This window comes from Osmia lignaria, chromosome 8 (genome assembly GCF_051020975.1).
Source record: "Osmia lignaria lignaria isolate PbOS001 chromosome 8, iyOsmLign1, whole genome shotgun sequence".
In the NCBI taxonomy this organism is placed as follows: domain Eukaryota; kingdom Metazoa; phylum Arthropoda; class Insecta; order Hymenoptera; family Megachilidae; genus Osmia; species Osmia lignaria.
Window position 1 is genome coordinate 8,111,514 of NC_135039.1, and position 26,018 is coordinate 8,137,531.

Sequence of the window (26,018 nt, forward strand, 5' to 3'; positions counted from 1 at the left end):
GGATTGTTCCATGTTTCGATAATTTGGATATTAGATAGTAATTGAAGCGATTATCGACTAGTAAATTGAATCAGAATTATTGAACAATGAATTTACAAGTAATTGAATCATTCGTAGTACCATTGCGCACGGATAATGAAACCGATGATCGCGTGGTTTCTTAATTAACAATCGGCTTGTTCACAATCATTTGTTCGCAGAGAATTCGATCAACAATATGAATTTCGCCGGTACGCTCGATATAAGGCATTCGGTGTTCGATTGCTATTTTTCAATAGCGACAGGTTTCCATTATTAATCGAATATTCGTTATTACAGTTGCGACGTAGTTGCTTCGAGAACGTTCTCGCCATTCGAAAATTACCGTTAGGTTTTCGGTTTCAGGCAAATTCTCGGAATTCGATACAAAGACTTTTATTGCCCCGCACGACCCTTTGCCTCTAAACAGTCCTCGAACGCTTGCTAACGTTTGCCTGCAAGGGTTCTCATTCCTCGCTCTCGCATTCATACAAATATTCAACGAGCTACATTGCTTTGCGTTCTCATTCCAGCAATCAATTCATACACGCGATCGGGTTAGGGGCCGACTGGCGCCCACGCGTGAAAAAGAGGAGAGTATCGATGTTAATCTCGGTAATAACGTAATCTTTGCGTTTTTGCGCAGTTAGCCCGAGGAGACCCCTATAATGCGAAGCACTGGCTAACCGCGCCGCGAACGGTGTTTATGATACTTCTCCTCGGTCGAAGCCGAGTTTTTCTATCACACGTTTCTGTTACTACGCAGTTGAGCACGACGATAGTTTCAAGGAGGGGTTTCAACTAAGAAGAGAATTGAGAAGTATGAGAAGAATGAAAGAATAGGAAAGACAAAAGTAGAATAATTATAAGCTCAAACTTTTCCCTGCGCATTTCCCACATGAAGAAGTCTCTTACAACCCGAAGGCTTGATGGGAAAGCACAGAGTCAAGGAGAAATTAAAGAAAGGTGCAGTAGTAATTTGCCCTCCCCACGCCCCTTACATGAGGAGACTCCTATAACCCGAAGGCTTGATAAGGGAACGTGAGGCGGACAAATTTGGAAAATTTTCCGGACGTAACAATAAATAGATGAGAATTTGAAGGCCAATGCACTATTTGTAGAGAATCAAGAATCAAGATTTTGTAGGGAAACAAGAGCGATACAACAGGATGATGAGATATTTCACGCACTGCTAACTGACATAAATGATGATCCCATTAACTACAGGGAAGCAATGAAATCAAAGGAGAGAGAACATTGGCAGCAAGCAGTAAACGAGGAATTGGGCTCAATGGAGAGAAACAAATTCTGGAAATTGGTACATAGACCGGAAAAATTAAAGGATGGGCGAAAGGCTACGGTTATAGACTCAAAATGGGTCTTCAAAGTAAAACGTGATGCGGATGGGAAAACAAAATACAAGGCGAGATTAGTCATCAGAGGCTTTAAAGACAAAAACTTCTACGAGTTAAGAGAAACATACGCTCCAGTATCCAGATTACTTCTGGTTCGTGCAGTCCTGGCAATAATAAATAAGTACGATTTAAATGTCCGCCAATTGGACGTGAAAACAGCATTTCTTAATGGAGTCATAGAAGAAGAAATCTATATGGAAATCCCAGAGGGTACTGTACACACAGAAAAGGAAAGGAGAGAAAAGGTGTGTAAAATTGAGCGAGCTCTTTATGGATTAAAAATAAGCCCTAAACGCTGGAACGTTAGATTTACTGAAGTGGCAGTAAAACTAGGACTGAATAACACCGATTTGGAACTATGCTTATTTACTTGGAGAGAAGAAAACAAGTTCCTGATTCTGCTGCTATATGTAGACGACATACTCCTGGCGAGCAATCATAATAAGAAACTTGAGGAAGTAATATCTCAGCTTAGTGCAGAATTTGAGATGACCAGCCTAGGGGAACCAAAAGAATTTTTGGGCATATCAATAAGGCGAGATAGAAAGGAGAGAGTGATTGAATTAAGTCAGGAAAATTACATAAACAGAATCCTGAAAAGATTTGGATGTGAAGACTCAGATCCTCAAAGAACACCAATGATCACAAATCAGGTTGCCCACAGAGCGAGACGAGAAAGAGAGATGGATGTTGAAGAATCAATGGAAGATGCGCCACGATTAAAAGTCAATGTTCCATTCAGAGAAGCAGTCGAAAACTTACTCTATCTGGCAGGTGCGACAAGACCGGACATCTCGTACGCAGTCAATGTCCTGAGTAGACATCAAGTAGAACCAACCGAAGAAGACTGGACCATGGTAAACAGAGTGTTCAGATACTTAAATGGAACTAAAGATCTAAAGGTGAGATACCTAGGAAAAACAGACGGAATAGAAGCTCATACAGACGCGAACTTCGCTGACTGCAAAGATTCCAAGACAACCTGCAGTTTTGTGGTTAAACTATATGGAGATGCGATATCCTGGCGAACCCAAAAACAGACACATGTATCACTATCCACATGCGAAGCTGAGTATGTGGCAATGAGTGAAGGAAGCAAAGAGATGCTCTCCATATATAATTCTTTAAAATTAATCCTAGTCGAGTCACTACTTCATATGACTCTGTGGTGCGATAACAGAGCAGCGAGCACGTCTGTCTGTTGAAACTAATGGTGGGAATAAGTTGAGACATGTAGTGGAAATAAAACAACACCATATCAAAAAGTGTGTAAATAAGGGGATCATAATTGTAAAATGGGTTAAATCTAGGGATCAGATAGCAGACATATTTACCAAGCCTCTGTCATTCAATACACATAAACTTCTTTCAGGTGAGATAATGAACAACACTTCCTAATTTGAATAAATTATTGATTACAGGCACTAATTGAATAAGAGGTGAAAGAAGAGCTAGGTGAGGAAGAGAATAACGAAACCAAAGACGAGAGGTGAGACACCAAAGACTAGGATTTAGCATTTTAAGACGAGAGGCGAGGGGAACGATCGGGAGGAAGTGTTGGAGTATAAACGATCGTCCCAGTTTCCATGTTCGGGAACTACTTAGTCTATGGTGTGAAGGTGCGGCAGAAACAAAGGAACAAGAGGACCTCACTTCATGCGAAGCGTCCGTACAGAAAGCACGGGATATCTTGTACAAAGTGTGTGATTAAAAACAGAATATATATAAACTATAAAAGAAGAGCATTATTCATTTACGGCATCCAACCCAAGAATAAATAATAACATCTTCACAGAACAGGTATTTTCCGAAAAATCTAATGTCGCTGAAAATTATTTATTATTATTCAATAACTCTCTTATGAAAGGGTATTTTTATTTTCTCGAATCATATTATAACGCAGAAACATGTCCGTGAGTTACGCTGAGATGTTGTACGCATGCTCGAAAACAAGGCAGAAAAATATTATATGTACTCTTACAATGATAGTACAGTAAAACCCTTAATAAGGGACACTTTTTAAGGGATACATAAAAACTAATTACGTCATCATTGTGGGTGCTTCGACTACTTTTTCTTTCATTACTTTCTTTGTAAAAATCTACTGCGCATGTCTATCTCTTACGGTTTACTACTGCACAGGGGTGAAAGTTTCCATAAGATAATAGCGGATCCTGCGCAACAAATTTTCCAACAAATCAGACTGATGCATTTTTACAACACAATGTAGTTTACAACGAAGTTTTTAATTAAAAGTTTCATTTGGTTTAATATCATAGAATTGGAGCTTGGGGTGGGTGATGGGCAAAGTCAAATTTATATTTTAACTAATTACAGGGCGTTCCACTAGTATACCTTAAACATTTTAAATATCTATAATGCCTCTTTCCAGAGTAGAGAAACCATAATCCCGGAATTGCAGCCTGCATCAGCGAGGCTGCTTCAATTTTTCTTGTGCAGGTTTTTGAAACCTGCTCTAATTAAACATTTAGATTTAGTTAGGCAGATGGATTTCTCCTGCCAAACTAACCAAGTTCCACTAAATGAAGTGGAACTTGGAACTGAGTGTGAACTGCACTTGGAAGAGGTATTACAGAACGATGTAATAGAAAGTGAAATTATTAACTTCCGCGAAAATTGCTTACGATTCTACGTTACCATAAGTAATGAAATACGCAATCGTCTTCGTCGCGACAATGTACAGTAAAAACTGGATAAGTGTAACTATTACGGGTCCGCTCCGCAACTCTTATGGGATAGGAGAATCGTTTTTCGAATTTGATTATAGTTTGCCGACACCGTCGAACGTAGAAAGAGTCAGTAGCTAAAAACGAAAGAGGGACTGAAACCGGAATTTATTGCCTTCATTTAAATGTCCCGTGTCAGTGTGACCATACTAATGCACAGAATAAAATTTTGTATTTTATATTTTTTGTTAATAAAAATTTCACTATCATGTGGGGGAGATTTTCCTGATTAAAATGAAGCTGAACACGATATAAATCGGTCAACATTTAGTGGTATAATATTGAGTTAAGAAATGTTGTACTTGCGAGTCTTTCTCTCTTTTTTTATCCTTCTTGCGCTATCCTTTTCTATGTTCGGAAACATCAAAGAACGATGGATTCGAGTTACTGGTACATTTATGGAATAGGAGGTAGCTAATTCTCAAACGGGACGCTTCCACTGTTCCATAAATGATCACAAACGGCAACACTTATAAGATAGGAGGTTTCGTTAGCTACCTCTATCCCATAAATGTACTACCGCTGACTTTGCAAAGATACGAGCGAACTTTTTGTAGCTGCCATTAATACCTATTTCGATTCCCTAACTCCACTGAGACATTTCACTCGAAAAGCTATTTGTAAGTCAAGATGTTTTCGTAATCTAGGCAATGGTCTTTTACCTTTTTGTACAATAGAGTCAGAATTTAATTTTCGGTTCGTCCTCAACAGGTCCGTTCATATCATAAACTGAGTTTTTTCGAAGGATTTAACAATCGTAACGGTACCCCAATCCGGCTATACCCTTTAAATGTTTCTCAAAATTTGAAGTGTAGTGCCTACCTCGCACGTGCAAAAGAAAGTTTTGGTGTGGAAACGGTTAGCAGGGTTTATGATACGCAGGTCAGCAAAGTTATTTTCGACAGCTGTATTCCGTTACATTTCTGCAGCAAGATTTTTTCCCGTAGAGTTTTATCTATGACCATAGCAGGGTAAATAGTACACGCCATAAACCAGGGATTTCTTCAGCCTTGTAAGGCCGGGTCAGGCGACCCACAGAGGGTCGAGGGACGACGCGAGCCTTGGGACCGGTGTGAAACCCGTAGCATTGCCAAAACGTCGATCAACAAGTACACCCCCACCTAAGCGTACTACCATTACGAAAAAGCCAAGAGCGTAAGGAACAGCTGGTAATAAAAATGTAACAAGCCATCGGATTGGCGAAGACCAGCGTGCCGACCTAGGGTAGGAAAATTTGTCGTCTGTAGGAAGGGCTCGTAGAATAAGTTACATGTACAAAAGGGCAGAAAGTTCTTGACCGCCGAAGTATTAAAATCTGCCTGTGACGTATAAAGAATTGTGGAGTTAATATAAGTTATCATACAATGTCGAGTAAAAAAGTGACGTTGAATATGCAACAACGCATCCAAGTGCTGGAGGATTTAAAGACTTTACCTGTGCGGATCGTTGCTGCCAAATATCGAATACATCCGTAAACAGTTCGCAGAATTAAAAAAAAAGAAATTTATATTCACGAACTTGCTGCGAAGGGCAAAAAGGGGCAAAAGCAGCAATGAATGAAGAGACTAGTGTACCCTGAATTAGAAGAACAATTGTACACGTGGTTCTGTGAAAAAACAGCTCTTGGCGACCGCATAAGCGATTTGCTGTTACAGGAGAAAGCTGTAGAATTGCAGCAAAGTAGTGCTAGTCCTCAAGGTGCAAAGTGAGCATGTCGTGGGTGTCAAATTTTAAACGGCGCCATAACATACGTCTGGTGAGTGTGAGTGGTGAAAAAGCCAGTGCTGATACAAATGCAGCAGAATCATTTATTCAGTATTTTCAACGACATATAGAAAAGGAAGATATTGATATAGAGAATGTGTATAATATGGACGAAAGTGGATTATTTTGGAAGGCGCTTCCAATAAAAACGTTGTCAACGGAAAAAAATGTAGCTGGGTTCAAAATAAAGAAAGGCAGAATTACTTTCGGGTTATATGGCAATGTTACCGGGACCAATAAAATAAAACCTTTAGTAGTGCACAAATATAAAAAACCAAGAGCGTTGAAACACTCGTTGCACAGACTTCCAGTCTGCTATAAATCACAAAAAAATGCTTGGGTAGACCGTGAAATATTTCAGGATTGGTATGGATAGCACTTTAAGCCTAGCGTCCGTGAATATCAAATAAGGAAAGGCATCACCGGGAAGGTAGTATTATTACTTGATAATTGCGCAAGTCATCAAGTTCCATTATCTGAGGACGATGATACATTTTCTGTTAAATATCTTCCACCAAACACCACAGCCCTCCTACAACCAATGGATCAAGGAGTGATTCTTAAAACTAAACGAATCTTCCAAAAAGAAATGTGCCGCTCCATTTTAACGTATGAAGGAGGGGTTAATGAATTTTATGCCAATTACAATATAAAAGATTACATTGATATTTTGATACAGGCATGGGGAAAAGTTACGCCTGAAAATATACGGCACAGTTGGCATAAAATAATTCCAGCTCCTTTGCACATTCAAAATTATTTTAGAAATGAAAGTGAGGAAGATGGTTTGGAAGATGCAATGTCGATGATTAGTGATGGACAAATTTCGCAACAACAAGCGGCTATCTTTTTAAATACATGCCGCATATAGGAAGAGGAAGTTCCACAAAGTGACGCAGATAATCAAGACAGTAACAATGAAAGTGAACAGGACAGTGATAATGAAGACGAACACAACATACAATCACCACAAGAACAAATAAAATCCAAGTTACAGTGTTTCAAATACCACATCATGCGAGCAAGCTGTTTAACAACAGAATTACAAGATCTTACTTCTTCATAGGAAAACATACATATTAAGGTAAGGGTGAAATTGCAATGTTTCTTATTTCTTATTTTTCACTCAATCTTACAACCTAAATATAAACCGATTTATATCGTGTTTAGCTTCATTTTAATCAGCAAAATCTCCCCCACATGATAGTAACATTTTTATTAACAAAAAGTATAAAATAAAAAACTTTTTTATATGCATTAGTGTGGTCACACTGACACGGGGCATTTAAACGACAACGACGAAGGCAACACAGATCTCTAAAGGAAGCCGCTACGTCTCCGACTACACTTCGACTCGCTGGTCGAAGGGGGATCCCCCTAGTGGTGGGGATAAAAATGTATCATTCACGGAATAGACTCAAGTGAACATTTATCGAGTTTTCACTGTATTTTTACGGGATGTAACTGTTTTTACATATGCCAACGTTTTCGGGCGTAGGGATAGAAAGAAAAGTTTGGTTAATATAATTGCGGTCGCGCGTAGGTTAGGCCACTTCGATATTGCAGGTTTAGGAAGGGAATGGGATTCTTTATATTTTGCATCAAGTCGCGAGGATAGAAAACAATGGTTTCATTCTTCTTTTGACGAGATGTGGATCGATATAGCGAAAAGAGGTTGTTACGGACAGAATCCGGTGGAATAAATGTATCTACAAAAAGGTCACAGAGAGGCATATTTAATCACCCAAACCTAGTAAACAATTTCAGGGTGGTACACGGCCCTTCGAGAGCACTGGAACCAATGCAGTAGTGCATGGGTTCGCCCATGCCTAGAAGCCTTTACACGCACAGGGAAACCTGTGGCCGTGCGTTTTGCCGTAGCACCGAGAGTACAAAACTGCTCGGGAGTGGCAAACGTCACCATAATACCTGGAGTACAAAACTGCCCGGGAGTGGTGACCCTTACCATAGCACCGAGAGCCCAAGCTACTCGGGAGAGGTAAGAACCGGACACAGATGAGCTAGCTCGTACTGTGGCCGGAAGGCTGTCTGCGAGATCAGTAGCGATCGAAGGAGATTCGTGGGCATGCCACAGGATTTGGAAATACTCAGCGCGTTGGGGATCCGTTAGAAGAAAAAAAGGAATCGCGACGGTTCGGTACGAGAGATCGATACGCAGCGCGAAATCGCGGCTGGTGCCGGGCCAATTAGACGCGAGAGTGGCTCTAATTGGTGCGTGCATATTTTCCGATCGGCACTCTTGGAGGTCCGCGCTAAAAAACCAGGAGGCCCTCCAAAAAGTGCGAATGCATGCATGTCACACGTCACGCGAGGAAAACCCGTGTAACTTTGTTCACCGAAAGCTGTAATAAAAAGAGTCACCTTGTGGTGTTTGCACGCATCAATGATAGTCTTCGTTACCGTACAAAGGTATCGTTCCACAGCTCACCTCGTTGTTAAATGTAGTTCGATGTCTTCCGCATTCTAATGCGGAATCGGAAAGAATTTTCTCTGTGTTGCCTGACGTGAAAAATAGAAAGAGAAATAAGGTAAGCAACGATTTACTAAATTCTATATGTGTAGTGCGCACAGCGCTCAAAGCTAGAAAGGAATGCAGTTGCACAATGTTTGTTAACGACAGGCATGTAGAATTGATGGTAGTGTAACGTCCCGGAATTATTATCGCGAGTACGCTACTGCACCGACTGCGTAGGGAGAGCGGTTCCCTATAAGAAGGCGTCTCGTAAATAATTATATAATGAAGGGATCATAGGTTCGGGTGGTGCGCGGTAAAGGAGTGAAATCCAACGTTAATTCCTTTCTCAAAAATCGTAATGAGTGTTTATTCAAGAAAGTTGTGTGTTGTGTTTGTTTATAATATGTATATAAAAAGAAAAGGTAAGTAATTATTTGAGTTATATAAAAAGGTGATGAAAATAATATAAAGAATTAATGTAATCAGTGTACAAATGTTGCGCCCTGTTTTTGAAATACAAAAGGAAAATAATTATATTAGTTAAGTACAGTGAGTGCGCCCTGTATAAAAAATTACAAAGAAAAATAACAAAATAGTTTGACCTAAAATAAAATACAAAGAAAAAATTTAATTGATTAGTGAACGCGTCTCTAGATACGATTATGAAAATTCTAAATCTATAACTTGAATTTATAAAATAAAATTTATTCAAATAAATTGTTCGATTGTCGGGGAGTTGGCGTGGATCCGTTTCGACACTGTAGGAGCTAACCCGTTCGGCCGCAGTACGATTTCTGAGCAACTTAGCCGTCACTGATAGGCCGCATCCAAGGAGCTTCTGCTTTCGCTCGCTCGTTAAGCTTGGTTGCGAACACTGCAGGATGGTATCGTCGCTCTAGAGCCAGTGTACTAATAGGCCGCATCCAAGGAGCTTCGGCTTTCGCTCGCTCGTTAAGCTTGGTAGCGAACCTGACACATGTGAGAACCGCTGCGAACCGGTGGTCGAGCGCTCCGGGTCTGACGCAGAACCTTTGCCGCCTTGCCGACAAAAGAATCTAAGCTACTGGAAACCTATGTAGTAATCGTATCATAGATCCGTGTCGGACTACGATCAGAATCGAAGTGAAATAGCTCCTCGCGGCACGCTCGTATTTATACCCGAGATTTGCTTACGTAGCAGTTTTTTCTACACGCGTTTTCGATACCGGAAGTGTTTGGACTTTGACCGGAGTGTACGTGACTCCGCGCGTATCGCTGTCTCTGTCTATGCGTAGTGCTATCTTTCTTTATTCTGCGCTCTATTCCTACCTCTTTCTACGTGTTATTCCTATCTCTATCTATGTGTCCTACGTCGATCTTTTATCGACGCGGTAATTATCGATGTATATTTTTGAGTATAAATTTTGTTAAGTATAAATATAATTAAATACAACATTCTTTTCCTATTTGTTAAATATGAATATAATTGTCAAGCTGAATCATGTTAATACAATAATAATAAAAAAAACGAAGTGTTATAACTTTGATTGTATAAAAACTAAAAAAAAAAAAATAAATATATATATTTTAATAATTAATAATGATGGCTTTTTATTTATTCTTCTTCCTGCGGGATGTTACAGCCTTCCCCCTGTGTTGGTCTCTTGCCCTCAAGAGACTTTTTTGCTTGCTGTTCCTGGCAAGTCTGGCATTGACATTTTCCTTCGTCGTTTCGGGGGGATGCGGCCAATTTCCCAAAATATTTAATGATTTTTGCGTGTTTTCTTCTTGGATCCGTTCTGCTTAATTTCTTGAAGGTTTTCCAATTTAATTCCGGAATGTCGATGGGGGTTAACCTCCATGGTGTACTCTCTGTTTGTATAGGATGCTGTTTTGGAGCCTTTGAAGATATTTGGAGTAATTAGTAAATTATTAAATTACGGAAAAGAAATATACCTGTACCTCCTTGAGTTTCCTTAAGGCTTTCCTTAAGCGTTTTAATTGCTGGCGTTTGCCGGCACGTCTAACCATGTTTGCAATTAGAATTTTTCGAAAATAAATATGGCGTTTGCGTAGGTGGCGCTTTACGTCTTCTTTCTTTCTTTATCATTCTTTCTCTGTCTTTCCTCTTTTGGGAAAGAACATAATGGCGGTTAAGGGTTCGATGAATAAAATGTTTTTATAAGAATGACCATTGAGGTTTATTTTTGTTTCCTTTTTAGGGATTTACATAGAATTATAAAAAATGTTATTGGCGAAGTTCGTTTAGATAAAATATGTTGGGATTTGTAGTAGATGGAAGTAGAGCTCCTTCTACGAATGCTTCTCGAGTGTCTTCATCCATGTTGTTAAAAAATTGATGACATGATGTGCATGCTATTGCTGTCTGTATTCCTGCATAGTTTCGACCGCAGGTTATGCAATAAATATGTTTAATTGCATGTTCCTTCTTAATGAAGTGGTGATTGCCTAGATGTACCCATTGTTTTTTTGCTTCTGTGTGTGTTTTTTTTGCACATTGAAAACATAATCTTCCTGACTGGAAGTGGAAGGTATGTTGAAAGGCTGGTACGAGATCTTTTATGCATAAAGCATCAATGGCTGACATTTGCTGGTTCATTTTTCTGAATGTAGATAATATTGTGTTATAAAATGATAAATTTATTTTAATTATTTATGCTTACTCTTTGTTGTAATTTCCCCTTTTTCCTTCTGAAATTCTGTTTCGTTGAATTATTATTATTTTTTCTTTGCGAAAAACTTTTTGTTCTGTAACACACTTGTGGTTGTTTCCGCACAGTAGTGTTCTTTATGAGGTGCTTCCACTTGCTTCCAACGGTTTTTTTTGGTTTTCGTTAATACGCATGCGCGTGTTCATGAATCTAGTGGATTTTTGCATCGATCTTCACGTTTGATCTATGATGTTGATTGGTAGATAGGCCCTCTTTAGCCTATCTTTGTGAACGATTCGCTTTTTATTGGGTCCTATTGCCAATTCTATGTTATTTGGTTCTATGTTTCGAAGTATAGTGTATGGTCCAGTGTATTCCTTTTCAAATTTGTTTCTTCTAGGCGGGTTTAATAGCATAACTTTTTCACCTGTTTCATAGTTTATTGGTCGAATTTTTCTGTCGTAATAGTGTCTTTGTCTGTGTTTTTCATTTTCCAAATTTGATTTTGCTATTTCTCGTAAATTATGCAGTGTTTGAATTAGTTTTTCGATATAATCAGGGTATGTTTTTAAATTATCAATCGGTTTAATACTTGATGGTTGACGAGCTTTTTTTCCGAAAACTAATTCATGTGGTGTGAATTTTGTTCCTTCGTGGATGCTGGTGTTATAGGAAAACATCGCTTGTGGTAACCATTCGTCCCAATGTTTTTCTTTTGAGATATAATGTTTTAAAAATTCAATTAAAACATGATGACTTCTTTCTAGTGATCCATTTGATTGTGGATGGAATGAAGATGTTCTGTATGTTTTGATTTGGAATGCTTTAGCTAATTTCTTCATTAATGATCCTGTGAAACATGTACCCTGGTCTGTAAGTATAGCTTTTGGACTTCCAAATTTGCATATAAAATGTTCTGTAAAAGCTTTTGCTACTTCTTCAGATGTAGTTGATATTAAGGGTATTGCAGCTGAGTATTTGGTCAAGTTATCCTGAATAATAAGTATATAGCTGTTTCCTGTTGTACTTATTGGCAATGGTCCTAAAATATCTAAAGATACTTTGTCCAATGCATCAATAGGGGTATCAGTGATGACCATTGGTTCTTTGTTTTTCATTCTTACTAGTTTCACTTTTTGACAGCTAATGCAGGTTCTAATATAATCAGTGATTTCCTTTTTCATGTTCTTCCAATAATAGTTATTTCTGATTCTATGGTAAGTCTTTTTTATCCCTTTATGTCCTCCTACTGGGCTTTCATGGTTTTCTCTAATGATATGTATTCTTTCTTCTTTAGGTGGTGTGACTATGGTTCCTTTACAGAGTGTGATAGAGATGTTTGAGTCGGTAAAAATTACTTGTAGGAGTTTATGTAATCCTTTTAGTTCAGGTATAGAACATTCTTGAATTTTCCTCTTATAGAATTCTTGGTAAAGTGTTTTAGTGTTTTAGGTAAGACTTCTCTTGAATGTGTTACTAGGCCAAATATTTCTTTGTTCTTCTTTTTTAGATGTATAATGGTTTCTTGCTGATGAGGTATATGTATTCTTATTTTTTCCTTTTGTAAAAATTCTTTTGATTGATTGTCTATTGGTTTTCCTTCTTCATTTAGGAATACAATCACAATTCCTTTCTTCATCCAGAGGTGGTCAGTTGTCTCTATTATCTTGGATGTGACTGGTAGGTTGCTGATCACTCTTGGTTGTGTTATTTTATGAGTGGTAAGTTGATCCTCTTCTTTTATAATTTTAATAGGAGTTATTGGTGCTGTGGATGTACTTTCTGAATCATTTTTCTCCTCTTTTTTCAGCTCTGAAAATTCTTCTTTGGTTTCTAAAGATGTCTTTTTTGTCCCTGAAGATGCCTTTTTTATTTCTGAAGATGTTCTTTCTGTTTCTGAGGATGCTTTTTTTGTTCCTGAAGATGAACCTATTTTGGGTGGGTCTCTATATATGTGTTTGGGTAAAGTCATTCCTTCTTCAAAGACTTCAATTTCGTCACCAATTATTATTGGTTCATGTTTCCTTTTGATTGGTTTAGGAGGTTCATAAATCAGCTTTTTTGGTGATTGATGAATTTCTACTGTAACTTGTTTTTCATTTTGTCTTCTCTATTTGAATTGTTTGTTTGCAGAGCTTGATGTTTCCTTTTTCCTCTTCCTGAGTTGTTGGTCTTGAAATTCGTCAGTATCGCAATATTCTGATTCACTGGAGGTTGTGTTTTCTTTAAAGCGTTTCTTATTTGTTTGATGTAGACTGCTGCTTGTTTCATGTGGTCTCTTATAGTGTTGTGTAATTTTTTCTTTCTTTATTTCTCTCTCAGAATCAGAGGAAGTATCTAGCTGTCGTGTAGGATGTGTTGTTTTTCTTCTTACAATACTTCTTTCGGATTCAGAGGAAGTATCTCTTTGTCGTGTGGTGTGTTGATGCGACTGTTTTTTCCTTTTTGTTTTTCTGTTTAGTTCTGAAGATGTATCTCGGCGTCTTGTTGGATACTGATGGGTTTCCTTTTTCTTTTTGATTTCTCTGGAGCTTGATGACGTAGTTGGTCTTCGTCTTGTAGGGTGTTGGTGGGTTTCCTTTTTTCTTTTATATTCCCTAGAATCGGATGTTGTCGATGGTCTAGGACGTGTAGGGTACTGGTGCGTTTCTTTTTTCTTCTTGTGCTCCCTAGAATCGGTTGTCGTCGATGGTCTAGGACGTGTTGGATATTGGTGCCATTCTTTTTTTCTTTTTGTTATTTTTTTGGATCCTGTGGTTGATGTAGTGCTTCTCGGACGAGTTTGATATTGATGCCATTGTTTTTTCTTCTTGATTTCTCTTGATTCAGTGGTTGAAGTTGTTGCTCTGGGTCTGGTAGCATACTGGTGCCATTGTTTCTTCTTTTTGACTTCTTTTGAGTCTGTGGTAGAATGTTTTCGTTTCGCTTGAATTGGTAAGGTTGCAATAGGATTTCGGGATAATGCATCGGCGTTTATATTTTGTCTTCCAGGTTTATATTTGATCTCGTAGTCGTATTCGCTTAATTTTAGTTTCCATCGCATTAATCTTGATGCGGGGTCTGTTAAATTATGCAGCCATGTTAATGGTTTGCGGTCAGTTATTAGATAAAATTTTCTTCCGTAAATATAGGGTCTAAAATGAGTTACGGCGTATACGACTGCTAACAATTCTCTTTCCGTAGCTAAGTATTGCGTTTCTGCCTTGTTTAATACTCTTGAAGTATATGATACCGGTTGATCTTTTCCAATTTCGCCCTGGCTTAGTACTGCTCCAACGGCGATTCCAGATGCATCCAATAAGCGATATTATAATAAGGTGATATTGAAAGGTTTTGTGAAATCTGGATATTGTAGAATTGGTTCCTCGCATAATTTATCTCTGAGGATGATGAAAGCTTGTTGTTGTTGCTGTGTCCATTCAAATTTTTGTTCTTTTTTTGTTAAATCTGATAGAGGTTTAGCTATTTTTGAAAAATTTTTTATAAATCTTCTATAATATCCGCATAAACCAAGGAATTGCCTAATATTCTTTCCTGTTTTGGGAACTGGAAACTCTTTGACCGCTTCTACTTTCTTTGGGTCAGGTTTCACTCCATCCTCTGTGATAATGTGTCCCAAGTAGGCTACTTCCTTCTTCAGTAGCTCGCATTTTTCCGGCTGGAGATATAGATTTGCTTCTCTCAGACTTGCCATAAGTCTATTGAATTTTGTCTCGTGTTCTTCTATTGAGCTAGCATAAATTACTATATCATCAATATACACGAATGGTTCGACCCCTTGTAGTCCATCCAGAACGTTGTTCATAAGTCTCTGGAATGAACCTGCAGCGTTCTTTAAAGCAAATGGCATTCTTTTAAAATGGAAGTGTCCAAATGGCGTTGAAAAAGCTGTCTTGTGTTTGTCGTCTGGATGCATGGGTATCTGGTGGAAGCTAGACTTCAAGTCGAATATTGAGAAGTATTTTGCGCTTCCCAATTGATCTAGAATGTCGACTATGTTTGGCAATGGATATGCGTCGCTAATGGTTTTTTCATTCAATTTTCTAAAATCGATGACTAATCTCCATGATTTGTTTCCTTGTCTATTTTCCTTTTTTGGAACTATCCAGATTGGAGAATTATAAGGTGATGATGAATGTTCGATTATATCTTTTTCTAATAATTCTTTGACTTGTGTATTTACTTCTTCCTTTAACGCTTGTGGGTATCTATATTGTTTTATGTTAACTGGAACTTCGTCAATTGTGATTATTCGATGGAAAATTTTGTTTGTTGCTCCAAGTTCGTCTTCGTTTAAGTAGAATCTGTCAGCGTTGTTTGAAATTAAATTCCTTATGCTTGATTTTTCTTCTCTATTTAAATGTTCCAGGCGTAGTGATGCAAATAGTGTAGTGATGCGTTCGGTAGAATCTGATGGTGCTTCTTCTGCTTCTTCTATTTTTATTTCTTCGTATGGTTCCAATTGTAAGGTAGGCATTTGAATTTTGATGTCTTCGGAGGAGACATTTGTTGCATGAAGGAAGGCTATGGCAGTTCTGTTCGTTACTACGGCGTTTCCCATGTATAATTGTGGATGTATTTCGATTTTTGGTATAAAGCCTGTCTTTTCTTCTGTATTTTCTACTTTAATGGGAATTGTTGTTCTAGTCCTTGTTGGTATTGTGATTAAAGGCTCTTGGAATGGTATTATGTAATTGTTGACTATGAGCATAGACTTGGCGTAGTCAATGTTCGCGCCGCTATTTTTGAAGAATTCGGTTCCTAGTATTCCATCGTGCGCTATCGGAAGATCCTCCACAACATGAAATACGGACTCTGTATCCAGCGCTTTTACTTCGATGTATCCTAGGGTTGAAAGATAGCCTTCAGTTATTCCGTTTAATTCAAAGATGATATTGGTATTAATTATTGCTTTATTTGATATAATATGTTTTTTAATAATGTTTATATCTGATCCAGTGTCGATGATTAGTGATGCTACTCCTTGATGAAAGTTTTCACTTATGAGTTTGATGCTTGGAGGCTTTTCTGCGTAATTCGCTTTTAAACACAGGTTCGTTTCTTTACGCACCTGTGGTTCTTGAGTTGTAGGTTGTTGTGGCTGGTTTTTAATCTTCTCTTGATACGCTTTCTTTCTGCATTGTTCGATGGTATGGCCAATGTTTTGGCAATAAGCGCATATTGGAGGTTGCCTTCTCCAGTTTGCGGTGCCTTGCTACCAGTTACTAGGAGGTTGGTTTACCGGGGGTTGAAAGGTCGGATTTGCCAAAGGTTGGTTTGCCGGATGTTGAAAAGCCGGTGGTTGTCCCGTTCCTTGGCGTTGACCTGTGTTCTGCCGCTGGTTCACCGGGGTTTGGTTTTGTGGAACCCGGTTTGGTTGTATCCATTGACTTCTTTGTTTATTATAATTGTTGTGATTATTATAGTTGCTATTGAAATTGTTGTTTTTATTGTTGTTGAACCAGCAATTTTGAATTGTGTGTCCCGGGCGCTGGCAATGCTGGCAATATCTTGGCTGCCATTGGATCGACGATACCTGCTGCCTTTGGAATGAACGGCTACTGCAGGTGTTCGTACTGTGGCTGTACCCAAAACAGTTGCTGCATTGAATGGCCTGGGTATATCCCTCGGTCAATTTCATCCTCATCATATTTTCTTTGTACTCTGCTTCGCCTTTAATAGCTGCACTAATTGCTTCGTCCAAGGTGTTGAACTCGCAATTTCGTATTCGACTGAAGATTTCTGGTTTCATCCCAGTCAGAAATGCCTTGACAGCATTGGCTTCTGCAGATGCATTATACTGCTGCGTATATTCAGGAACTTCGATTTCGTTGCAGTTCTGAATTTGCAGCAAAATACTGGAGACTCGGCTACTGTAGTCGACGACTGCTTCGTTCGGCATCTGAGCCAATTTCGACATGTCTCCGCATAGTTGTATTGATGAGTATAATGGAGCAAAACGTGATTTCAGCACCGTAATCAGCTGTTCGATGGTATTGTAGTCTCCGCTCAATACTACTCTCAAAGCTTGTCCATATAATTTATTTTTAATTAATTGGACTAGGCTCTATTCGGCGTTTGGTGAAATCATGCCCCTTGCATTAAGGCAATTCTTCGTGAATTGGTACACGGAAATGTTGTGGCCATCGAAAGGTGGCACTATATCCGCTGCATCCCTTATGCTTATTGGTCGGTTGCCCTCGGCTGGTACGTTGGCTTCGTTATCCATGTTTATTGGTTAATATAATTATTTATTAATATATATATATATGTTTTTTAGTATATTTTTTTTTCTTTTTATTTTTTACGTATGTTTTTTTTTCCTTCTTTTTTTTCTTATCTATATTTTTTCTTCTTTTGTTTATTTCAATATTTTTTTTTGTTTTCTCCCTTTTTTTCTTTTTTATTTATTAGTATTTACTTAATTAATTACGCTTATATTTATTTTCTAATTTGTTTCAAGAAAGGTGTTAACGTCTGCTAAGAATTGTATTCTTTTACCACTCTGTTGAACAGAAAACTCGAATGACCCGAACTATCATGAAGAATGACTCGACGGATTCTACCTGTTACAGTGACTCGACCTATCTGTTACAACGATTTGACCTATCCCACCGCTGTCACCAAATTTTTTCTCATCTACGTGTAACGTCCCGGAATTATTATCGCGAGTACGCTACTGCACCGACTGCGTAGGGAGAGCGGTTCCCTATAAGAAGGCGTCTCGTAAATAACTATATAATGAAGGGATCATAGGTTCGGGTGGTGCGCGGTAAAGGAGTGAAATCCAACGTTAATTCCTTTCTCCAAAATCGTAATGAGTGTTTATTCAAGAAAGTTGTGTGTTGTGTTTGTTTATAATATGTATATAAAAAGAAAAGGTAAGTAATTATTTGAGTTATATAAAAAGGTGATGAAAATAATATAAAGAATTAATGTAATCAGTGTACAAATGTTGCGCCCTGTTCTTGAAATACAAAAGGAAAATAATTATATTAGTTAAGTACAGTGAGTGCGCCCTGTATAAAAAATTACAAAGAAAAATAACAAAATAGTTTGACCTAAAATAAAATACAAAGAAAAAATTTAATTGATTAGTGAACGCGTCTCTAGATACGATTATGAAAATTCTAAATCTATAACTTGAATTTATAAAATAAAATTTATTCAAATAAATTGTTCGATTGTCGGGGAGTTGGCGTGGATCGGGTTCCGACACTGTAGGAGCTAACCCGTTCGGCCGCAGTACGATTTCTGAGCAACTTAGCCGTCACTGATAGGCCGCATCCAAGGAGCTTCTGCTTTCGCTCGCTCGTTAAGCTTGGTTGCGAACACTGCAGGATGGTATCGTCGCTCTAGAGCCAGTGTACTAATAGGCCGCATCCAAGGAGCTTCGGCTTTCGCTCGCTCGTTATGCTTGGTAGCGAACCTGACACATGTGAGAACCGCTGCGAACCGGTGGTCGAGCGCTCCGGGTCTGACGCAGAACCTTTGCCGCCTTGCCGACAAAAGAATCTAAGCTACTGGAAACCTATGTAGTAATCGTATCATAGATCCGTGTCGGACTACGATCAGAATCGAAGTGAAATAGCTCCTCGCGGCACGCTCGTATTTATACCCGAGATTTGCTTACGTAGCAGTTTTTTCTACACGCGTTTTCGATACCGGAAGTGTTTGGACTTTGACCGGAGTGTACGTGACTCCGCGCGTATCGCTGTCTCTGTCTATGCGTAGTGCTATCTTTCTTTATTCTGCGCTCTATTCCTACCTCTTTCTACGTGTTATTCCTATTTCTATCTATGTGTCCTACGTCGATCTTTTATCGACGCGGTAATTATCGATGTATATTTTTGAGTATAAATTTTGTTAAGTATAAATATAATTAAATACAACATTCTTTTCCTATTTGTTAAATATGAATATAATTGTCAAGCTGAATCATGTTAATACAATAATAATAAAAAAAACGAAGTGTTATAACTTTGATTGTATAAAAACTAAAAAAAAAAAAAATAAATATATATATTTTAATAATTAATAATGATGGCTTTTTATTTATTCTTCTTCCTGCGGGATGTTACAGTAGGTTCAAATTTGTATACACCGCGTACTGATAGTATTAATTTCCAACAGTTAACTTTACATAGTGACGATTTAGAGTAGGATGTCATAGGTTTTTTTGTAGTATTGGCGGGTCAGTTTTGAAATTGTATACAATTACAAATGTATTTTTTTCGTCGCGTATAGTTTTTCCACGTGTAGTTTCTCCGCGTGTATTTCCGCCGCGTGTACTTCTGCCGCGTATATCGAACATTTTCCATTTCAGGCTTCATCTCACATTTACATCGACGATCCTATACGTCATGATGTGAGTAGCAAGTCGCAGAAGCGACTGTATTAATGCGGTTTCTTATTCTTTGGGTTTGCCGTTCCTAGCGTAGACCGCCCCTGTGGCACTTAGCGCAACAATAGGGGCACTTTTACGACTTGCCACTCAAACCGATTTTCTACTGAAAATTGGGAAATTTGTAAACGTATATCTTGAAAACTAATTAAAATCGAGTGTATACATTAAAGCTTAATAAATTCGTCTTGAAAAGCATTATCACATGATCTGAAAAAAAATATATACTTCCATTTAAAAAACGAAACTTGACCATCATATCTTTTAAACTAATAATGTAAATAAATTTTCGTTCATGCCAAAACATAGGCCCCATTGTACCGTGCAATTTCCATATAAACGATATTTCGTGTCATGAATAGTTACGCAATAAAATACCTGTCACTCTTTAGCGCGGACACCCTGTATATCAAGATGAAGAAAATCGGGTGTGGGAACTATTCGGAAGTTCAGTCGAACCGACACACCGGACGACCCTCTTAAAACTCCGTTTATCCGGATCAGTTGAATTGTTCTAATACAGGTAGGTCTCGATTAGTGCGAGTAATAAATCCCGATAAAAATTTTGAAATATATCTTTCATACGTATATTATTAAATTATAATAGCATAAACATGTTTATTACTTTTTTAAGGTAATTTAACAGTGCTGATTAAACTTTATTCTGATTTTTCATATCTTCGTATATGTGATGATAAACTCGCAGTATTTTATCCAAGTCTCTGTTAACTTGCATGCTTCGATCCATGTCTGGATCGAAAGAAGTCTCGCAAGTCTCGCATTAACTGAATTTTTGTTTGCATTAAATGCGACCTGGTATCATTTTAAAAATCGCACTAAATCGAATATCGCACTATGTGAACTAGCATTAACCCTTTCGCGACGGCGAATGTACCATTGGACGCACTGTTCGTGCAAAACCTAAAATATTTATTAACACAATCTGTGCCGTATATAGTTGGCGTCAGTCGCTGTAATGCACCAAGTGACTGCCGTATATGGACGGTACCCGTCGCGAAAGGGTTAATCGAGACCTACCTGTATTAGAAACCTATCACTTTATATTAACTTTAGAATTAAACGGAAAAATATCCGTTTTTAATATTCTATTATATGTGTTGGAAGTAACCTTAAATTTGGCGCCCAATTTGTAAGTTGCGCGCACGCATCGCGTACAAGTTTATATAAGTGTAAGCCGGAGGGCTGTTTCATCCATTTTTGTTACTTTGCAATTAAGAGACAGCATAAAGAGATTTATAAAAACTGCGCAGCTCGTGGTAGCTTAAAATCAAGATTTTGTTAGTTCCGAAAGTTATTTTATTTTGTTTAGTTTATGTTGTATTTGCTTTAAATAATAAAGCACTGTTGTTTTTCTATCTAATCAGACACGTGTCGTTATTCCTTAAAATTAAAAACCCAACAATATGGAACATTATCATAGCAATGTTGCGTGTCACTACAGCCGGGAACTATGTATTGTTGTTATGGAAACATGTATTGGGAAACGTAGAGTGAGTCACAGCCAAAATTGTACACCGTAATTCTCTTCTTACTGTGCTTGATAATTAAATTATATGAACCTAATGGCTTTGTAATACACGTTATTATATTCCATGTGAATTACTCTCTGCTTTTATGTAAAAAGTAATCCGAATTTTGTCATATATTTAGGTGAAAATAAATAATTATAATGACATGTACGAAAGTCGGCTCATACCTAAAATCGTACAATTACAAAATTGTATGAAAAATTATTACTCGGAAACAACGATTTACTAATTCATATTTAGCATACAATAAAATAATTTTTAAGAAAAAATACAACCGACCTCGAAATGCACTAAAAAGTATGAAATAATTTCTACTTCATTTATACAAATACCCAACAGCTATTAATAAAACCTATTTACTCGTTAAATAGTATACTAAATACATTTCAACCTCTTCGGAGGCGGTGCAAAATTAAAAACTTTTCTTCTACTAGGAAGATTCTAGTTCAGGCGTCGCACAGTGTAACGAGTACATAGGTAAAAAAAATCAAAAATCAGTTTTCTGTTAAAATGGTTTTATTTACACGTGGTTGAGTTGTAATTATGTTTATATACAATAAATTTAATTTATTACCTAAAATTGTTTATTAGGAGATATGTTTTTATATAATAAAGATAAAAGAAAGGAAATATATACATTTTTAAATACATTTAAACATAAATAAGTTAAAAACAAAAGAATGGAAAACAATAATAAATAACAGTAAATTTTTAATTAATATGATCATTATCATCAGATGAAACATCTTCATCAGTGTCAATTGAATAAGGAATAGATAAATTTGAATCATCTAAAATTAAATATTCTAATACAATTTTATCTAATTTTTTAGTTTTTGTAGATGTATTTTTCCGCAAATTAGATAAATAAGGATCTGATGAAAGCAAAAGCATTTTCATCAAATCTTTATTAGTATCGCAACGAAAAGTTTTGCGAGTATGATGCTCTCGAAAATATCTTACATCTTTATGTCTCCCTTCTAATGCTTCCTCCGATAATTGTCCAATTGGTGTTATGATTGATGATATGATTTTAGGTCCATGTATTAATAATTTGTGTAAAGAAATAGGCATGTAATACCAGGAATAATTATCTAAATAAATTTTTTTTGTTTCATTAATCAAAATTTCGAATTTTTCAATATTTATTTGTTTTCCACTTGAAATTACTTTTAATGTAATACCCAAATTAATAATTAAAGCTAAATTTATTCCTGTGATTTCACTGCTTACTTCTGGATTCCCAAAAAATCTGCGAGCTGTGTTGCCATCATTGGTTGTTCCAAATCCAGGTTTCGGTATATCAACCAAGAGACCCATCTTCTCTTTGAATGCTTGTTGCACTTTGCATTTAGTTTCTGCCAAAACTTTTTTAGCAGTTTCCCCTCTTACTTGCCAAGTTTTCAACGGGAGTCTATAAGCAATATGTAACAAGCATTCAAAGGATCTTATCCAGCAATGAAGTGTAGATAACCCATATTTGTAGCACTCTACATTTGGTATAAGTGTATTAACTACATCTTCATTCATAATTTTGGGTGTGGCTCCACATATATAACATACTTGCGTAGATTTAGTTCCACTTACAATATTACATATACTACCATCAATCATAGTAAATAGCATACGATACAAAATATTCCAATTATTACCATCGATTGTTATTGTGCGGGATATTAAATTTTGAATTAAGTGTTCCATTCTTTTCTTTTCCGATTCAACAACTAGAGACGTTTCTTTTGCGAATATGAATTTTATTGGACGACAGAATAATGTCGATGACGGTGTTCCATTCTCCCATAATACACAATCATTTTCATCTATTAAACGCAAGGGAACAAATGCAATTAGAAATAAAAACTCATCTGTACTTTGTAAATTATGAAATTTCTGCTTATATCTGCTATGGCCCGAACTACCATCAAACCCCCACTTGCAAATTAATGTAGCTGTTTGAGGGTTTGAGTGAGATTTATTTTCAATAATTTTTATAATAGAAATTACCGTTTTTTCAAGTAACTCTTGGAAATCCGTCTCTGCATGGATTTCAGATGTAGAAATATCAGATGGTAGAAGCTGCTTTTCTGTATTTTTTAAGGCGTAGTAACTCGGTAATATTTTGGAACTGGTATTGTTAATGGTATTTCTCAATATATTATATTTCCGAAAACTAAGTCGCAAGTCTATGTACAATGCTAATGCACGAAGTGGGGATACTGTATAAGGTATAAATGATTCCTGTTTAGAAGTTATTTTTGCAGCAAATGCTAATTCATTAGGCGATCGCGTATGTACCAGATCTGACACCCTTCGTTTCTTCGTGGAAAGTGACGCTTCCTCAAATGGTACTTGTGGTCGTCCACGTTGATTTTCACTGGATGTATTTGATTTGTTTGATGAAATACTCAGAACTTCCTCTGGCAATTTGATACTTTTCATCAACCATACACCGTGCTTTTTCAAAAATTTATCATATCCTCTAGCACATCGATCCCACTTTGTTTGTATTTCCAAACAGATTAAGCGAGAGAATTTGCTAATAGTTTCTTCAATTTCATCTGAGATATAGTGTAAATTCAATTCCCTCAATAGTCTTTGGTAGATGGCAACGCGTCTTTTTTCTTTTGAGGTGTTTCGCCAAATTTCAAAAAGGTCATTATTACTTACAGATTCTAAAAAATAAAATATCTCAAGAAAGAGCACTCAGGAGCAAATAAAATTTATACCAAATTAAAGAGAATAAAAGGAATTTATTTTCTTGAACAAGAGAAAAAATCGATATGTTTCGTTTTTTTTTAATTCGTTCTGAAACTTGGAAAATGCAACAAGAAAAGTAATAAGGTTTAATTAACTGAAACTTACCCATACTTTTAAAAATTAAAACTTTTAGATATTAAAACTAAAACACAACACTTCGAACTTACTTAAAAACGAAAAAGAAGATATATTACTTATGAATACAAACAGAAATTTAATTTTTAATTATACGTTATGCGCAATTACTGCTAGCCTGTGTGGTTTTGGTGAACTTCAAGTTTAATTACTAACCTCGGTTTGTAATTTATGTTGCTAGGATGCGATGTTTCTTTATCAGAAGAGTGTTTTCTATCTGCTCCATGGAAAAATATATGAAATTTCATAATTTATTTTTTTTATTTTTGAACGCGTATTGTGACAGTGTGCGTCGCACAGTGGGGTATTTGGTCCAAAAACCCGGAATAAATTCAATTTTCAAATTTTACGTAAACTGTACAATGTTTACTGTTTATGATAGTTAAATGTGCGAGGGACAATGTACCAAACCCACCTTTTCCATTTATATACTCAGAAAGTAGTGCACTTCGTCGAAAGTGAGGAGATTTTAAGGCATGCAGTTTCGTTTTAATCATGTTCTGAAACATCGTTCACTTATTAGTGATTTGTAAGTGCTTTAAGATAGTTGGATATATTTCTGCAGTATGGAAGCGTTCAGAAAAATGTATACTTTATTCTCCAACAGGTTTTACTTCTTTATCACATATGCTTGTATAGTTATTAATACTTGAAGGTAATAAATAAGTTAGTTATTTTTTTCACTGTTTTAAGATTTCAGTCACGATTTTATTATATTTCCCCGAAAGTTCCCGTGCTCTATGAGGTGTCATTACATTCTGTAAAAATTTGTGAATGCAATGCAAAAAGAATTGGTTCCGGATTCATCCGGATTGAAGTTTTATAGCTAATTTAATATGAAGCGATCAGCAGCGTTTCACGTATGCCTACACTTCGACTTCGCTGGGCCTCCGCTCCATGACGTTAGCAACGGAACTGTTTACATTATAAACAGTCAAATGTTAATATTTTTCTAATAATAAACCTTCGACAATGCTTTTATTTTTATATGCATTCAGTTGAAACAGCGTCATTAGAGAGTTCAGAGCGATTTATCTAAAGCATTTTTTACATTCTTATATCCATACTTATTATATTTTAATTTTCAGTCAATTTACATTTTATTTTATATTTTATATCCTGTATGTATCTAACATATATTCTAATTGTATAATATTACGTGCATAAGTTTAAATTATATTTAAGTATTGTTTTAATAAATTAAGTTCAAGGGGTATAGCAGGATAAAATGGTCAAAAGTGCCCTTGAGCCGATTTTACTTCGCAATGTACCATTCGATAGCTTATCCCAAAAAACCATGGTACACTAAGTTTCAGCCCTGTACCTCAACCGAGAGGGTAGTTACAGGGTAAGAAAGAAAAAGTAGATTTTGCCATATTTCTCTTATTTAACAATATGCAAAAAATCTACAAAAATTCTGAAATATTCTAGACATGTTTCTTTATGATTGTGAATTTTTTCAGATTTTTCGGTTGCAAATCCCAGGCGTGAAAAATCAAAAACGCAAAAAAAAGTCGAAAAATTGAGATTTCGGGTAGAAGCTTTCGAGCGACTAGATTTTTACTTTTACAGTAGTTAGATATTAGCATGACTATTATCTCCAATTTTTTTCAGATTTTTAGGTGTGGTGCATCGTACTTACAAAAATCAAAAACCGTCATTTTCAGCATATTTTGTGCGATAACTTGAGAAATACCTTCAATTTTTACATTTCCTTCATATAGTTAGTGGATTGTGTGATTTTTTATATTTTTGCGTTGGATGGAGCAAGATGTGAATGGAGAAAGTAAAGTTATTGTAGATAATTGAAAATTACGGACCTTATCTAAAAAATCACACAATCCACTAACTATATAAAGGGAATGTAAAAATTGAAGGTATTTCTCAAGTTATCGCACAAAATATGCCGAAAATGACGGTTTTTGATTTTTGTAAGTACGATGCATCACACCTAAAAATCTGAAAAAAATTGGAGATAATAGTCATGCTAATATCTAACTACTGTGAAAGTAAAAATCTAGTCGCTCGAAAGCTTCTACCCGAAATCTCAATTTTTCGACTTTTTTTTGCGTTTTTGATTTTTCACGCCTGGGATTTGCAA

The 26,018-nt window shown here is 36.6% G+C and overlaps 1 protein-coding gene and 1 long non-coding RNA gene across 2 annotated transcripts in view; both read right to left on the minus strand.

Moving 5' to 3' along the window:
- Positions 1-26,018, minus strand: part of LOC143305549 (uncharacterized) — a 540,711-nt gene that overhangs the window by 247,452 nt on the left and 267,241 nt on the right. The gene's annotated exons all lie outside the window — the stretch shown is intronic.
- LOC143305558 (uncharacterized) lies at positions 22,501-24,207 on the minus strand. Its single transcript, XR_013062544.1, has 2 exons — positions 24,074-24,207; positions 22,501-23,697 (listed from the first exon to the last, which is right to left on the minus strand). It is a non-coding gene; the product is annotated as an uncharacterized LOC143305558 (long non-coding RNA).